The sequence below is a fragment of the Eufriesea mexicana genome, unplaced genomic scaffold (assembly GCF_001483705.2).
Source record: "Eufriesea mexicana isolate 0111107269 unplaced genomic scaffold, ASM148370v2 scaffold5495, whole genome shotgun sequence".
In the NCBI taxonomy this organism is placed as follows: domain Eukaryota; kingdom Metazoa; phylum Arthropoda; class Insecta; order Hymenoptera; family Apidae; genus Eufriesea; species Eufriesea mexicana.
In genome coordinates, this window is record NW_016913420.1 from 33,825 (window position 1) to 39,824 (window position 6,000).

Sequence of the window (6,000 nt, forward strand, 5' to 3'; positions counted from 1 at the left end):
CAGTGATCGTTCATCCGTCAGGAAACTTCCTTTAATTAAATTGCCTCAGTGTAAGCAAGATGATTTTGCAAGGCGCTATTTATCGAAGCAGGGAACAAACGCCTCTTTGAGATAAAACTCGAATATTCCGTCGGTTTAAGATGTTTCCACGAGTTGGTATTTCTCGGAGAAGATCCGAAATACAGTTGGTGCATGTACCACGTTAGGGTAAACGTCGTTTCGAAATCGAAATTCCCCTAGCTCCCTGGATAGAGTAAAAACCCGCATGGGCAATAAGCAACGAGGCTCTTTAATTGTCGCTGCGGTGAGAACGCGCCTGGAAGTGCTAGCACGCGGAAGAACACGCTTTGGACGTTGTTCCTAGCCCGTCCACGAGTCGATAGCGCGGTAGTTTTTCACGACAGACACTTATTCTTCCTCTGGCAATAGCGGAGCCGCGAACAAACTTGGTCATCCAGGGGATTCTCATGGGTATCGGTTGCGTTGTTACAGTTGTCGCTGTCACCGTCGATTGGAGCATTGAAATGGTAAAGAGGGGCGGCGAAGCGAGCGTGCCGAGGCTCGAGCACGCCTCCTGTCATTTCGATGCAGCCTGCCGCACACGGAAGCGGATCTGTCTTCCATCGGCCATCGTTTTTTGCCCTAGGATAAACGACGTCCCGCTTGTTTTCAATCCTCAGCGAATTCTATGAACGCCGCTAAGGACGCGGAAACGCGACGAGGAGAGCCGACTTGCCAGCTCCTAGACAGTCTCCTACTGCGTGCAGCTCGGGACTCGCGCATGAAAGGAATGGTGGTATGATCGGCTATAATGTAACGAGTCTATCTTTGACACGATGGCAAAAGATACTCTTCGCTCTTCACTGTCTAGAGTTTAGGAGTGTGCGCATGGAAGCAACGAAGATCTGATTAGCTGCGGCGTAATGGCTTGATCTTCTCTGATATAATTGTGAGGATAGGTCACACGAATCTTTGTTATTGGCTGAAGATCGTATCTACGTTTTGTGCTGTCGACTTGCTAATTTTTAGTCGGTTCTTTTCTACTGTTTCGAGCCCAGGAGTTTGCACATGGAGGAAACGAAGGTTTGAGTAGGCATAGTGTAGTAAGTCTGCTTTCTCTGATAGAATCGTGAGGACAGGCTACGAGAAAATTATATTTGTGTTACATGAGTGGTGTTATAGATGCAGGAAAGTGACGAGGACAGTCGTCTTGCCAATTTTTAGCCTGTTCTCTACTGTCTAGAGCTCGGGAGTTTGCACGTGGAAGGATTGAGAGATTGGTCAGCCATAGCGTAACAGGATCACTTTCTCTGACATGGTCGTAAGATTGGGCACAGGAATTTTGGTTATTGGTTGGAAATTATATTTACGAGGAGAATTGTATCGCATCTTGTGACGAAGAGAGGACACAGACACGCTGAGATTAAAGAAAGATCCCTGTTGACTGTGATTTGCAATCGATTGGCCTAAATATGGACACATGAGAGTAGACACACGCGAATTATTTTAATTAGTCAGACGCTTACTATCTCTAATTCGAAAGGTGTAATGCGTGACGAAGACAACGAGCGACACGTACTGAAAGGAGACACTCTTGTTTGTGGTTTGCCCCGCTCTGGCTTCTTCTGAGCTCTATACGGACGGAATCCAGCTTCTTTGACCCAATCGATTCTGTTAAAATAAACGCTAATCGCGACACCTACCGATTAATCAATGATCAAAGAAAATAGGTAGATATTACAGATCGATATCAATCTGACAAGTTCTTCGTCTTGTTCAGTTCCCAAGCGCCGTAGCGTAAACACGTGTACAAAGAGTTGCAATACGGTTTGAATATTTATGAGAAAATTGACGTTGCTATCAAGCCAGAAGACTAATAGCACCGTGTGAGGAGAGTGAACAAGCCACGTCGAGATCAAATGGGATAAAGAGATAAAGCACTGGGGTAGACACAGGGTCACTGCTAACTTTTAACGTCAGATAAAAAGATTACCAACGTAACTTATTCCACTACCACGTCGAAAGTGTAGATTTCAAGAGCATCAAAGATAGAGTCAGACGTAGCAAACGTTCCCCTCGCCTCTGTGTCGACTGGAAACTCTCGGCTTCTACGCAGTAGCTCGTTCACCGAGACGAGAAATTAGAGTCAAAGCGGCTCGAATAGAAAGCGAATTTTAGGCAAGTCCTAGTGGGTGTCGGGAACTTGGCCACCCTCCTGTTTGGCTCGTGTCCACCCTTCCGTGGACCATATTGTCGGTGTCACGAATCGATATACTTGAAACGTTTCACACGCGAGGATCGGGCTACCCTATCCCGGTCGAATTTTAAACTCGTAAAGGGTTGCGACTCCGGTTACTTATTTATTAGGCCATTAACTTGTTATCGTCATTGTTGCGAGGCTGGTTCGAGACCGGCTGGATTTATCGTCGCGATCTCATTCCCAAGCGGCGCGTTTCCTCCGTCGGGATATTATTCGGATTTCACCGAACGCAAATATTAACTTCTTACTTTCTAAACTGCTCGTTTCAGCGCCGAAGACGCGGGTAATACCCGGACTCCCCCTTTCGTTGACGCGAAGATGATCGGTTAAGTTCATTATCTGTTTAATGGAGCGAGAGCAGACGCAGTGGAGATGCTCGTTTCCCATGTCGTCGGACAAAAAGGAACTCATCCATGGTGGATGGCCCTATGTTTGCGGCTGCTGGATAGCCGATTAATCGCGTCCCTGACAACTGGACTGTGAACCAGAGGCAAGAGGAACGATGTCTGCTACCCTCGTTTGTCCGCACCAAAGCGTCATAGAAAATTCCGGCTTCTCTCAGAGGAGAGGTTACGTTGTCTGACCTGAAATGCGAAGTCTGACGCCTGAGATCTGAAGTCTGGATCTCGTAGTCAAAAATGTAGCAACGATCTTGGCAACTGTTCCGCTGGAAAAGTCACGCCGTCTAAAATTTTCATAGTCAACAGTGTTCAACGTATTCCTGACAAAGGTTCTTCGAAAGAAGCCACGCGACCTGGCCTGGAATTTAAGGTCTAATCGAAAATACCTTACTTGGAATACGATTGGACAGCCAATTTATTGACTCTTCCCAGACTAGGCTGTGAACTGAACGTTATTAAAAGTTCTGCATCTTCTTAAATAAGGTGTCACGTGGCCTAATCTGGAATCTAAAGTCCATCTACTCAAACTTATCCAACGTAAAACACCAGGGTTCTTGGCAATTGTTCTCCTGGAAGAAGTCACGTGATCTGGTGTGCAATCTAAAATCAAGCTTGAAATATGATCGAGAAGCCGATTTATCGATCCTTTGGCAACTGGACTGTGAACAGACAAGAAGTCTAGCCATGGACAAGAAGTCACCTGGTCCAGTTTGGAGTCTAAAGTCTTTCTAGTAAAAAATCTTCAATGTAAACTACTTCTATTCTCAGCAACTGTTCTCTCTCGAAGTCACTCGAGGTTTAAAGCTTCTCTGGTGAAGAATATTCAACGAGGAATATAATTAAATAACTGATCAATCCTGGTACCTGGCCTGTGAGTTAAGATGGACATTACCTGAAACTTTGCGTTCTTTTAAAGACCTCCTTAACTCCTCCTAAGGTTAGGAAGTTAAGAAGTTTGAAACTCTGTATTCAAAAGCGTAAACGAACGTGAAGCAAGAGTCCAAGTCGTCCCAGGAAAGGAATCACGTGACTGCCTGGTATCCAGGAACGTCGAACGCGGGATACATTGGGGCGAGGATAGGGGTGGCTGAACGAAGTGAAACGACGTTAGAGGAGGGTGTTAATTCCTGTACCCCAGTGAGAATCCCATCGCAAACTCGGCGCGAGTGGGTGTGTTTGTTTTACGTCGTCGGATCTAACGGGATTACGCACCCCTGGCTATTCGGCAGCCTCGCTGCGTGGTAGCTCTGGTTCCCATGATCGTCGTTTCGGGGCCACTCCGATGACAAACGCAAAAATTATTCCGTGCCAATCAAACTGGACGATTATAACATTAAGAAAATAGCCGGCGATTTGTCGGACACCGACGAGAATTCCCGCCAATTTTCGGCCACAAATTTGCCCGCGTCTCATGAATATTTCAATGGAATCGCCAGCGAGAGAGACACGAGTGCCAGCCTGCCTCCCTGGGCACACCCCTGTCAGTGTCCATACTTTTTCACGATTATCCCGAAATCCATGATCCCAGTGGCCCGTTAGTTACTATCAACCTCCTCGAGGATCCTCGAAAGGCGACGTCGATGGGTAGACGGTCTTAACACGGGGCTGACGTAATTCATGCCCTCTTAGCGTGTCGTGCGTCGTAAATTCCCGGCAAATTCTCCGGAATATGCTTCCTCGGAAGAAAGCACGGCCGTGTTCATTACGGTTAATGGCCGCATACATTATGCGCTTACAACCTGGAATTAACGATACGACGGGGCCCGGTGGCCCGATCGGGGAATCAGCCACGGCTACCTCGCCGGGCTGCCTCGTAGTTCCGCAATCCGGCGAACGTAGCGGCCCAACGAATTTCGGTTGTACGGCAAATTAGAATTCGACCAGTCATCGGGCCCAACAGCAGGTGATGCGCAACGTCCGCTGAATATCCAATAAACCTGGGCCCCGGGACACCTTTGTGCGGACGCGCTCTGACCACGTGTAGGACCAAAAGGGGTGGGCTGGGGGGTCACGTTGCTGTGTCGTAATGCCTGGACACGGTTCGATGTGACGGCGAAGGAAGAAGCTCGTGTTGCGTGCTGTTCTCTTCGTGTTCGATCGCGGATCGAGATACCAAGCTTTATTGTGTCTTACGGTTTGGCAATGCGCGGTAACGTACTGCCACGTAACGCGCCTCTGTGCCAACCTATCGATATACCGATCGGTTTCCTCGATATCGTCGACTGGTGACGATGCCTGCAATTACCACTCGGCTCTAGGAATTTCTCGGTTCCCGATTTCTGCCACTGTGCAGCAGATCCGGGGGCACTTTGTACAGTCGATTATGCGAATTTTCGTTAAGGAAAACAGGCGTCATATTGGATCGCAGTGAGTAGAACGTTAGAATGGAGTAGAGCTATGTAAGTAGAGCTATGGAAATGTTTCATTTGTACGTAATTTGGTTTTTAATCGACGAATGTTTCGTTTTTAGCTGATCAGTGACGTAATTCGGAATTCCAAACGGATTTGCTTGCCAATTAATGTGGATAATCGACGGTACCGTATTGAGATGCTCGGGCCGTGCGCGGAAGAGACGGTTGTTAAGTTTCATCGAGAATTATTTAATTTAATTATTTAATTTTCTGACTGAAAATTTTTAATTGGTCGCTCCTAATCTCTTCATAATGATCTTGTTGTTGGGACGTGGCCATCTGTTTCCGGCGTAACGTGGATCGAGCTGCGTCCTCGTTGAAGCAACAATGTGGAACTTTTTCTATGTGTTTCGAGTTTCTTGAAAAAGTTGGGGACTGTTGCGTCTGGCGATATTTGAAATGCAAAGAAGTAGAGAGAAATGAAAAATATGCGATAACACGTGTCTATGGGAATTTTCTACAGAGTGCTTATTATTTATTATATAATGTCTGTAACCAGAGTTGCTCGTTAAAAATTATTCGGAAATCAAAGCACCGACGGTTATTATTTATCATTATATATAATCATTAACCATCTAAAAATTTTGCGAATTCATTACAGAAAAAAAAAAAATTATTTCTCGTATTAGTCATTAGAAATCTAAGCATTGATAGTTGACGTGGAAAAATTTCTTCGAGTATAATAATTCTTTCCATTTTGGGTGCTCAGTGACGTAACAATAATGCAAAGAAATGATTTTATTTCGAAATTATAATTTTCCTGTTTACTAGTAAAATTAGAATTTCGTATTTCCCTATGCGAGGAAAGGAACGTGTTTATTTGTATCTCTTGCGATGGTTGGAAGTTTAAGCATTGGTGGCTGCTATAGAGAGATAGTTTTGCTCGGTACAGTAATTGTTTGTTTCTATTTCGAGTGGCTGAGACGAA